Source organism: Anthonomus grandis, chromosome 13, assembly GCF_022605725.1.
Source record: "Anthonomus grandis grandis chromosome 13, icAntGran1.3, whole genome shotgun sequence".
Lineage (NCBI taxonomy): Eukaryota > Metazoa > Arthropoda > Insecta > Coleoptera > Curculionidae > Anthonomus > Anthonomus grandis.
Genome location: NC_065558.1, coordinates 10,501,034 through 10,513,315, shown reverse-complemented (window position 1 = coordinate 10,513,315; position 12,282 = coordinate 10,501,034). Strand labels below are relative to the sequence as shown.

Here is a 12,282-nt window from a genome sequence, read left to right as displayed (position 1 = left end):
CACATCTCGTGAGAGTGTGTTTTCGTGTTGTAGGTGATGGGAACAAGCCGCTGGTATCGTTAGTTCAAATTCGAAAAAAATCAATTTTTGGTGAAAAATTCGATACGGGGGGGTATACCCTTAAAATGAAAAATCCCAAACTTTGGAGGTCCATATCTCGGCTTCTATGGGCCCTATCGGGAAAATTCCAACGGTTTTGACTTAGTTTCGTCCTCTGAATCCAACGAGACCATCCGCAAGGCCGTAGCTCCCATATTAGCTGAGATCTCGCATTTTTGTAGCCCATTTTTGGGCTCAAAAACGGGGTCAAAAAATTGACTTTTTTCCCATTTTTCAAAGTGCTATAATTCCACATGTTCTGGTCGAATTCCGTTATAACCCGGTGTTTTCGTAATGTAGGTGATGGGAATAAGCCGCTGATAAGGGTTTCTACAGCTATTTTCGGGTTTAAAGAAAATCGATTTTTCGCATTTTCAAAGTGCTATAATTCCCTTAGTTTTTCTCGAAACTCATTATAACCCGGTGTTTTCGTGTTGTAGGTGATGGGAACAAGCCGCTGGTATCGTTAGTTTAAATTCGAAAAAAATCAATTTTTGGTGAAAAATTCGATACGGGGGGGTATACCCTTAAAATGAAAAATCCCAAACTTTGGAGGTCCATATCTCGGCTTCTATGGGCCCTATCGGGAAAATTCCAACGGTTTTGACTTAGTTTCGTCCTCCTGAATCCAACGAGATACTCCGCAAGGCCGTAGCTCCCATATTAGCTGAGATCTCGCATTTTTGTAGCCCATTTTTGGGCTCAAAAACGGGGTCGAAAATTGACTTTTTTCCGACTTTTCAAAGTGCTATAATTCCACTTGTTCTGGTCGAATTCCGTTATAACCCGGTGTTTTCGTAATGTAGGTGATGGAAATAAGCCGCTGATAAGGGTTTCTACAGCTATTTTCGGGTTTAAAGAAAATCGATTTTTCGCATTTTCAAAGTGCTATAATTCCCTTAGTTTTTCTCGAAACTCATTATAACCCGGTGTTTTCGTGTTGTAGGTGATGGGAACAAGCCGCTGGTATCGTTAGTTTAAATTCGAAAAAAATCAATTTTTGGTGAAAAATTCGATACGGGGGGTATACCCTTAAAATAAAAAATCCCAAACTTTGGAGGTCCATATCTCGGCTTCTATGGGCCCTATCGGGAAAATTCCAACGGTTTTGACTTAGTTTCGTCCTCCTGAATCCAACGAGACCATCCGCAAGGCCGTAGCTCCCATATTAGCTGAGATCTCGCATTTTTGTAGCCCATTTTTGGGCTCAAAAACGGGGTCAAAAATTGACTTTTTTCCGATTTTTCAAAGTGCTATAATTCCACATGTTCTGGTCGAATTCCGTTATAACCCGGTGTTTTCGTAATGTAGGTGATGGGAATAAGCCGCTGATAAGGGTTTCTACAGCTATTTTCGGGTTAAAAGAAAATCGATTTTTCGCATTTTCAAAGTGCTATAATTCCCTTAGTTTTTCTCGAAACTCATTATAACCCGGTGTTTTCGTGTTGTAGGTGATGGGAACAAGCCGCTGGTATCGTTAGTTTAAATTCGAAAAAAATCAATTTTTGGTGAAAAATTCGATACGGGGGGGTATACCCTTAAAATGAAAAATCCCAAACTTTGGAGGTCCATATCTTGGCTTCTATGGGCCCTATCGGGAAAATTCCAACGGTTTTGACTTAGTTTCGTCCTCCTGAATCCAACGAGACACTCCGCAAGGCCGTAGCTCCCATATTAGCTGAGATCTCGCATTTTTGTAGCCCATTTTTGGGCTCAAAAACGGGGTCGAAAATTGACTTTTTTCCGACTTTTCAAAGTGCTATAATTCCACTTGTTCTGGTCGAATTCCGTTATAACCCGGTGTTTTCGTAATGTAGGTGATGGGAATAAGCCGCTGATAAGGGTTTCTACAGCTATTTTCGGGTTTAAAGAAAATCGATTTTTCGCATTTTCAAAGTGCTATAATTCCCTTAGTTTTTCTCGAAACTCATTATAACCCGGTGTTTTTGTGTTGTAGGTGATGGGAACAAGCCGCTGGTATCGTTAGTTCAAATTCGAAAAAAATCAAATTTTGGTGAAAAATTCGATACGGGGGGGTATACCCTTAAAATGAAAAATCCCAAACTTTGGAGGTCCATATCTCGGCTTCTATGGGCCCTATCGGGAAAATTCCAACGGTTTTGACTTAGTTTCGTCCTCCTGAATCCAACGAGACCATCCGCAAGGCCGTAGCTCCCATATTAGCTGAGATCTCGCATTTTTGTAGCCCATTTTTGGGCTCAAAAACGGGGTCAAAAATTGACTTTTTTCCGATTTTTCAAAGTGCTATAATTCCACATGTTCTGGTCGAATTCCGTTATAACCCGGTGTTTTCGTAATGTAGGTGATGGGAATAAGCCGCTGATAAGGGTTTCTACAGCTATTTTCGGGTTAAAAGAAAATCGATTTTTCGCATTTTCAAAGTGCTATAATTCCCTTAGTTTTTCTCGAAACTCATTATAACCCGGTGTTTTCGTGTTGTAGGTGATGGGAACAAGCCGCTGGTATCGTTAGTTTAAATTCGAAAAAAATCAATTTTTGGTGAAAAATTCGATACGGGGGGGTATACCCTTAAAATGAAAAATCCCAAACTTTGGAGGTCCATATCTCGGCTTCTATGGGCCCTATCGGGAAAATTCCAACGGTTTTGACTTAGTTTCGTCCTCCTGAATCCAACGAGACACTCCGCAAGGCCGTAGCTCCCATATTAGCTGAGATCTCGCATTTTTGTAGCCCATTTTTGGGCTCAAAAACGGGGTCGAAAATTGACTTTTTTCCGACTTTTCAAAGTGCTATAATTCCACTTGTTCTGGTCGAATTCCGTTATAACCCGGTGTTTTCGTAATGTAGGTGATGGGAATAAGCCGCTGATAAGGGTTTCTACAGCTATTTTCGGGTTTAAAGAAAATCGATTTTTCGCATTTTCAAAGTGCTATAATTCCCTTAGTTTTTCTCGAAACTCATTATAACCCGGTGTTTTTGTGTTGTAGGTGATGGGAACAAGCCGCTGGTATCGTTAGTTCAAATTCGAAAAAAATCAAATTTTGGTGAAAAATTCGATACGGGGGGGTATACCCTTAAAATGAAAAATCCCAAACTTTGGAGGTCCATATCTCGGCTTCTATGGGCCCTATCGGGAAAATTCCAACGGTTTTGACTTAGTTTCGTCCTCCTGAATCCAACGAGACCATCCGCAAGGCCGTAGCTCCCATATTAGCTGAGATCTCGCATTTTTGTAGCCCATTTTTGGGCTCAAAAACGGGGTCAAAAATTGACTTTTTTCCCATTTTTCAAAGTGCTATAATTCCACATGTTCTGGTCGAATTCCGTTATAACCCGGTGTTTTCGTAATGTAGGTGATGGGAATAAGCCGCTGATAAGGGTTTCTACAGCTATTTTCGGGTTTAAAGAAATTCGATTTTTCGCATTTTCAAAGTGCTATAATTCCCTTAGTTTTTCTCGAAACTCATTATAACCCGGTGTTTTCGTGTTGTAGGTGATGAGAACAAGCCGCTGGTATCGTTAGTTCAAATTCGAAAAAAATCAATTTTTGGTGAAAAATTCGATACGGGGGGGTATACCCTTAAAATGAAAAATCCCAAACTTTGGAGGTCCATATCTCGGCTTCTATGGGCCCTATCGGGAAAATTCCAACGGTTTTGACTTAGTTTCGTCCTCCTGAATCCAACGAGACCATCCGCAAGGCCGTAGCTCCCATATTAGCTGAGATCTCGCATTTTTGTAGCCCATTTTTGGGCTCAAAAACGGGGTCAAAAATTGACTTTTTTCCGATTTTTCAAAGTGCTATAATTCCACATGTTCTGGTCGAATTCCGTTATAACCCGGTGTTTTCGTAATGTAGGTGATGGGAATAAGCCGCTGATAAGGGTTTCTACAGCTATTTTCGGGTTTAAAGAAAATCGATTTTTCGCATTTTCAAAGTTCTATAATTCCCTTAGTTTTTCTCGAAACTCATTATAACCCGGTGTTTTCGTGTTGTAGGTGATGGGAACAAGCCGCTGGTATCGTTAGTTTAAATTCGAAAAAAATCAATTTTTGGTGAAAAATTCGATACGGGGGGGTATACCCTTAAAATGAAAAATCCCAAACTTTGGAGGTCCATATCTCGGCTTCTATGGGCCCTATCGGGAAAATTCCAACGGTTTTGACTTAGTTTCGTCCTCCTGAATCCAACGAGACACTATGCAAGGCCGTAGCTCCCATATTAGCTGAGATCTCGCATTTTTGTAGCCCATTTTTGGGCTCAGAAACGGGGTCGAAAATTGACTTTTTTCCGACTTTTCAAAGTGCTATAATTCCACTTGTTCTGGTCGAATTCCGTTATAACCCGGTGTTTTCGTAATGTAGGTGATGGGAATAAGCCGCTGATAAGGGTTTCTACAGCTATTTTCGGGTTTAAAGAAAATCGATTTTTCGCATTTTCAAAGTGCTATAATTCCCTTAGTTTTTCTCGAAACTCATTATAACCCGGTGTTTTTGTGTTGTAGGTGATGGGAACAAGCCGCTGGTATCGTTAGTTCAAATTCGAAAAAAATCAAATTTTGGTGAAAAATTCGATACGGGGGGGTATACCCTTAAAATGAAAAATCCCAAACTTTGGAGGTCCATATCTCGGCTTCTATGGGCCCTATCGGGAAAATTCCAACGGTTTTGACTTAGTTTCGTCCTCCTGAATCCAACGAGACACTCCGCAAGGCCGTAGCTCCCATATTAGCTGAGATCTCGCATTTTTGTAGCCCATTTTTGGGCTCAAAAACGGGGTCGAAAATTGACTTTTTTCCGACTTTTCAAAGTGCTATAATTCCACTTGTTCTGGTCGAATTCCGTTATAACCCGGTGTTTTCGTAATGTAGGTGATGGAAATAAGCCGCTGATAAGGGTTTCTACAGCTATTTTCGGGTTTAAAGAAAATCGATTTTTCGCATTTTCAAAGTGCTATAATTCCCTTAGTTTTTCTCGAAACTCATTATAACCCGGTGTTTTTGTGTTGTAGGTGATGGGAACAAGCCGCTGGTATCGTTAGTTCAAATTCGAAAAAAATCAAATTTTGGTGAAAAATTCGATACGGGGGGGGTATACCCTTAAAATGAAAAATCCCAAACTTTGGAGGTCCATATCTCGGCTTCTATGGGCCCTATCGGGAAAATTCCAACGGTTTTGACTTAGTTTCGTCCTCCTGAATCCAACGAGACCATCCGCAAGGCCGTAGCTCCCATATTAGCTGAGATCTCGCATTTTTGTAGCCCATTTTTGGGCTCAAAAACGGGGTCAAAAATTGACTTTTTTCCCATTTTTCAAAGTGCTATAATTCCACATGTTCTGGTCGAATTCCGTTATAACCCGGTGTTTTCGTAATGTAGGTGATGGGAATAAGCCGCTGATAAGGGTTTCTACAGCTATTTTCGGGTTTAAAGAAAATCGATTTTTCGCATTTTCAAAGTGCTATAATTCCCTTAGTTTTTCTCGAAACTCATTATAACCCGGTGTTTTCGTGTTGTAGGTGATGGGAACAAGCCGCTGGTATCGTTAGTTCAAATTCGAAAAAAATCAATTTTTGGTGAAAAATTCGATACGGGGGGGTATACCCTTAAAATGAAAAATCCCAAACTTTGGAGGTCCATATCTCGGCTTCTATGGGCCCTATCGGGAAAATTCCAACGGTTTTGACTTAGTTTCGTCCTCCTGAATCCAACGAGACCATCCGCAAGGCCGTAGCTCCCATATTAGCTGAGATCTCGCATTTTTGTAGCCCATTTTTGGGCTCAAAAACGGGGTCGAAAATTGACTTTTTTCCGATTTTTCAAAGTGCTATAATTCCACTTGTTCTGGTCGAATTCCGTTATAACCCGGTGTTTTCGTAATGTAGGTGATGGGAATAAGCCGCTGATAAGGGTTTCTACAGCTATTTTCGGGTTAAAAGAAAATCGATTTTTCGCATTTTCAAAGTGCTATAATTCCCTTAGTTTTTCTCGAAACTCATTATAACCCGGTGTTTTCGTGTTGTAGGTGATGGGAACAAGCCGCTGGTATCGTTAGTTTAAATTCGAAAAAAATCAATTTTTGGTGAAAAATTCGATACGGGGGGGTATACCCTTAAAATGAAAAATCCCAAACTTTGGAGGTCCATATCTCGGCTTCTATGGGCCCTATCGGGAAAATTCCAACGGTTTTGACTTAGTTTCGTCCTCGTGAATCCAACGAGACACTCCGCAAGGCCGTAGCTCCCATATTAGCTGAGATCTCGCATTTTTGTAGCCCATTTTTGGGCTCAAAAACGGGGTCGAAAATTGACTTTTTTCCGACTTTTCAAAGTGCTATAATTCCACTTGTTCTGGTCGAATTCCGTTATAACCCGGTGTTTTCGTAATGTAGGTGATGGGAATAAGCCGCTGATAAGGGTTTGTACAGCTATTTTCGGGTTTAAAGAAAATCGATTTTTCGCATTTTCAAAGTGCTATAATTCCCTTAGTTTTTCTCGAAACTCATTATAACCCGGTGTTTTCGTGTTGTAGGTGATGGGAACAAGCCGCTGGTATCGTTAGTTCAAATTCGAAAAAAATCAATTTTTGGTGAAAAATTCGATACGGGGGGGTATACCCTTAAAATGAAAAATCCCAAACTTTGGAGGTCCATATCTCGGCTTCTATGGGCCGTATCGAGAAAATTCCAACGGTTTTGACTTAGTTTCGTCCTCCTGAATCCAACGAGACCATCCGCAAGGTCGTAGCTCCCATACTAGCTGAGATCTCGCATTTTTGTAGCCCATTTTTGGGCTCAAAAACGGGGTCGAAAATTGACTTTTTTCCGACTTTTCAAAGTGCTATAATTCCACTTGTTCTGGTCGAATTCCGTTATAACCCGGTGTTTTCGTAATGTAGGTGATGGGAATAAGCCGCTGATAAGGGTTTCTACAGCTATTTTCGGGTTTAAAGAAAATCGATTTTTCGCATTTTCAAAGTGCTATAATTCCCTTAGTTTTTCTCGAAACTCATTATAACCCTGTGTTTTCGTGTTGTAGGTGATGGGAACAAGCCGCTGGTATCGTTAGTTCAAATTCGAAAAAAATCAATTTTTGGTGAAAAATTCGATACGGGGGGGTATACCCTTAAAATGAAAAATCCCAAACTTTGGAGGTCCATATCTCGGCTTCTATGGGCCCTATCGGGAAAATTCCAACGGTTCTGACTTAGTTTCGTCCTCCTGAATCCAACGAGACCATCCGCAAGGTCGTAGCTCCCATACTAGCTGAGATCTCGCATTTTTGTAGCCCATTTTTGGGCTCAAAAACGGGGTCGAAAATTGACTTTTTTCCGACTTTTCAAAGTGCTATAATTCTACTTGTTCTGGTCGAATTCCGTTATAACCCGGTGTTTTCGTAATGTAGGTGATGGGAATAAGCCGCTGATAAGGGTTTCTACAGCTATTTTCGGGTTTAAAGAAAATCGATTTTTCGCATTTTCAAAGTGCTATAATTCCCTTAGTTTTTCTCGAAACTCTTTATAACCCGGTGTTTTCGTGTTGTAGGTGATGGGAACAAGCCGCTGGTATCGTTAGTTCAAATTCGAAAAAAATCAATTTTTGGTGAAAAATTCGATACGGGGGGGTATACCCTTAAAATGAAAAATCCCAAATTTTGGAGGTCCATATCTTGGCTTTTATGGGCCCTATCGGGAAAATTCCAACGGTTTTGACTTAGTTTCGTCCTCCTGAATCCAACGAGACCATCCGCAAGGTCGTAGCTCCCATATTAGCTGAGATTTAGCATTTTTGTGGCCCATTTTTGGGCTCAAAAACGGGGTCGAAAATTGACTTTTTTCCGACTTTTCAAAGTGCTATAATTCCACTTGTTCTGGTCGAATTCCGTTATAACCCGGTATTTTCGTGTTGTAGGTGATGGGAACAAGCCGCTGGTATCGTTAGTTCAAATTCGAAAAAAATCAATTTTTGGTGAAAAATTCGATACGGGGGGGTATACCCTTAAAATGAAAAATCCCAAACTTTGGAGGTCCATATCTCGGCTTCTATGGGCCCTATCGGAAAAATTCCAACGGTTTTGACTTAGTTTCGTCCTCCTGAATCCAACGAGACCATCCGCAAGGTCGTAGCTCCCATATTAGCTGAGATCTCGCATTTTTGTAGCCCATTTTTGGGCTCAAAAACGAGGTCGAAAATTGACTTTTTTCCGACTTTTCAAAGTGCTATAATTCCACTTGTTCTGGTCGAATTCCGTTATAACCCGGTGTTTTCGTAATGTAGGTGATGGGAATAAGCCGCTGATAAGGGTTTCTACAGCTATTTTCGGGTTTAAAGAAAATCGATTTTTCGCATTTTCAAAGTGCTATAATTCCCTTAGTTTTTCTCGAAACTCATTATAACCCGGTGTTTTCGTGTTGTAGATGATGGGAACAAGCCGCTGGTATCGTTAGTTCAAATTCGAAAAAAATCAATTTTTGGTGAAAAATTCGATACGGGGGGGTATACCCTTAAAATGAAAAATCCCAAACTTTGGAGGTCCATATCTCGGCTTCTATGGGCCCTATCGGAAAAATTCCAACGGTTTTGACTTAGTTTCGTCCTCCTGAATCCAACGAGACCATCCGCGGTCGTAGCTCCCATATTCGCTGAGATTTCGCATTTTTGTGGCCCATTTTTGGGCTCAAAAACGGGGTCGAAAAAATACTCGATTTCTTAAATCTGCTCGGATTCCCTTATAACCCGGTATTTTATTAAAAAAAATTTTCTGAAAAAAATCCAAATTTCTCCTGTAATAATACTGCTGTGGGGGTATACCCGAAAAATGGAAAAACCCAAACTGTGAAGGCCGATATCTCGACTTCTATGAGAGCTATCGAGAAAATTCCAACGGTTTTGTCTTAGTTTCGTCCTTTTGAATCCAACGAGACCATATGCAAGGTCGTAGCCTTTACGATAACCGAGATATGACTTTTTTGATGCTTATTTTTGGTCTCAAAACTGACGTCAAAAAAATACTACTAAAAATAAAATCGATGCGGGGGGGTATACCAGAAAATTGAAAAAACCCAAACTTTGAAGGCCGATATCTCGGCTTCAATGGGCACTATTATAAAAATTCCAACGGTTTTCTCTTAGTTTTGTCATTCTAAATTCAACGAGGCCATCCGCGTGGTTTTACCTATTATATTAGCTAAGATATCGTATATTTGGCCTCAAAAACGAGGTCGAAAATTATTTTTCCGAAATTTCAAAGTGCTCTCATTCAGTTAGTTCTGCTCGAATCCCATTATAGCCCGGTGTTTTCGTGATGTGGGTGATAAGTGCAAGACTATGGTATAGTTAGTTCGATTTCGAAAAAAATCAATTTTCGGTGAAAAAAACAATACTTACTGTAAAACCGAAAAATGCTCGAAATATGAAAAAATCCAAACTTTGAATGCCGATATCTCGGCTTCTATGGGCACTATCATGAAAAATCCAACGGTTTTGCCTTAGTTTCGTCTTTCTGAATTCAACAAGACCATCAGCGAGGTTTTAGCATTTATATTAGCTGACTCAAATTGCTACATTTTAGAACACATGTTTATAAGAAAGAAAGTTCTTATTTTTACTGCATCAATACGCTCTCAAAATATTTGCATCGAATTTTGTAACACCGTGTGTATCACAGTATAACCGACATAGCATCATTATCTTAAAATGCTTATTATGCTATTTATTGCGTAATGAAAATGAGAGCATTATTTTAATAAACCTAAAGCATAAATTGATGTAAAAGATGAAAGATTTAAACTTTATCCAAAAATTAAATTAATTAATTAAATAAACAGGCCTCCTTCTTTAGATAAACAATAAGGCATTTCGAACTTTTGAAAGAGTTTTTGCTGAAATGAGATTGACACATTTAACAATTTTTTCTCGCAACTTCTTAAAATTTATTACCATATTAAATTCGTGTTTGAAAATGGTCTTTTTAAGATAACCCTAAAAATAAAAGTTATTTGAAATAAAGTTTGAAGATCTAGAAAGCCATTTAATATCGCCAGTCCTAGTATTAAAAAAACGATTAAAAAAAGTATTTGTTAAAAATTCTTTTAACATAACCGCATTATGAGCAGGCCAGTGGTCTTGTTGAAAATATCCGACGGATCCCAGGTCTAAATTGGACCGAATTTTAAATCTCTATATACTGCCGAATATTCTCCATAAAACCAATTAATAATTTGAACTCTGTTCGAAAGAGTATAAACAGCCATAATAAGTTCAAAAAAAAAAATAGGGCTTTAAAATTACATAGCAAAATAAGGCATACCGATCGATGTTGTTATTGTTATACTGTAAAAAAAATGAGACAATCGAAGGCGGCCGCTCATCGATGATTCTCATCTTCAATTCCCCAACTTGTATATATCTTTTTAGTATAAGGCACTAAAATAAAATTCATATGATAAAGGGGATTTTTTTCTTTGTTTATGTGTCCTAAATTCTAACATAATCCTACCCCATAGATCAACCTATAAGCATTGAGACAAAATGGTTAAATTCTGGTATAACTTTAGAATGAAAAAAGTTTAGTCATAAGAGAATCAAATAAATTTCCCCGAAATTCATTAGTGCCATAAAAAGTGCATTCATAGTGAAATTAACCAAATATCCTCCACAAACAAAATATTGTCAAGCAGTGGCTCGAACTTTATAATCCGGATTTATAGTTTCCGTAAATTTGCCGGTGTCGATTCCGGGCTACAATATTGTTTCCAATAAACATGGGAACATTACCACCTCGATATTTTATAAGCGATGTTCGATTTCGCTTGGCAGGCCGAGGCGGCACCCATAAATTAGTCGATATCTAATAAAGTCGCACGGATTTATCGTTCCCGAACTGAGATAAATTTCGATCGCGCCCCCTCTCTATGCAAATTCCTTTGTGAGAAGCGGATTTTGATGGATATACGATACAAAATGAAACATATTTTATCGTCACTGATTTACGACCTTTACCTCTCATAAAATGGTTTTTTGGAATTATTTCTCAATTTGCTTATAAAGCTTGCAAAACTTACTACAGGTCACCTGATTTGACCAACGCTACTTAGCTTTATTAGCAAATAATAATATGACTTGTAATAAAAAATACGTTATAATTTCAGCTATAAAGAGCGTAATACCTCAAATAGCATAACTTTACAGACAGCGATACTGACATAAGCAGACGATTGTTTGAGCTGTCAATGGAGATACCGATGGTATTCGCCCTTATGATAAATCTTCTATGACCAGGATTGTAGTAGATAGTTAATGTTAAAAATAAATTTAATATGTTATCCTCCGGATTAAAAAAAAACATCAAATATTCAAAGTTCTATAACAAGTTGGACCTATAAAACTAACAAATTACAATTTGTTTTGCTATTTTAATCTGAACCAAATCTGATTAAAATTAATACAGAAAGCAGTTTCTATAAGCTTTCCGTAAATTCCTTCTGTAATAATACTGCTGATATTTCATATACAGTTGACTTTCAAAGCCAAGAAAATGATATTTTCTTTTTTAGGTGGTAACGACCCTTTTGTGGCTACTCCTAAGGACTTCTCAAACTGAAGTGGTGATGTAAGAATAAAAATTAAACTTTTTCAGATTTTTTTTATTTTTTAGGAAACGCTTTATCTCGCGTAAGTAGTTCATCTGGTTAAACTAAAACGTCATAAATGTATTACCATTTTTTATTTTTTAGGACACATTAGACTGTGAGAAGGACTTAAACATTAAAAACTAAATACCTTTTGCGAATGGTATTAATATAATAACAAGTTCCAGTGGTTCATATCAGACTTAACAACATCTAATTAAAACTGAATAATATGCACAACTATTTTTTACTTACAAATATTTTTAAAATTCCCTATGTTATCAGGTTGTTAATATTCCTTGTATAGTTGACGATATAAAAACCAGATTGTATTTAATTTTAATTTTTTTTATGAGAGGTTTGAATACTAGATCTAGGACTAGGAGGAGACTGAAAGGTCATATTAGTTCTCAGGAGGTAAAAAAGAAGAAAAAAAAAGAAGGAGAAAAAGATAAAGACGAAGAAAATCAGGAAAAAAAAAAGCAAAAAGAAGAATATTTCTCGGGAAAAAGGTTGAACTGCGAAAATTCTATTTTAGCTTTAAAAGCTAAAATACTAACAGACAATACCGATA

The 12,282-nt window shown here is 38.2% G+C and overlaps 1 long non-coding RNA gene across 1 annotated transcript in view; it reads left to right on the top strand.

Annotated features, from left to right (window-relative positions):
- The window catches only part of LOC126743855 (uncharacterized), a 133,384-nt gene extending 121,448 nt beyond the window's left edge, over positions 1–11,936 (top strand). Inside the window, exons 3-4 of the long non-coding RNA XR_007663011.1 lie at positions 11,634–11,751; positions 11,814–11,936. This is a non-coding gene — a long non-coding RNA (uncharacterized LOC126743855). The remainder of the gene's footprint in view (positions 1–11,633; positions 11,752–11,813) is intronic.
- Positions 11,937–12,282: the final 346 nt, after the last annotated feature.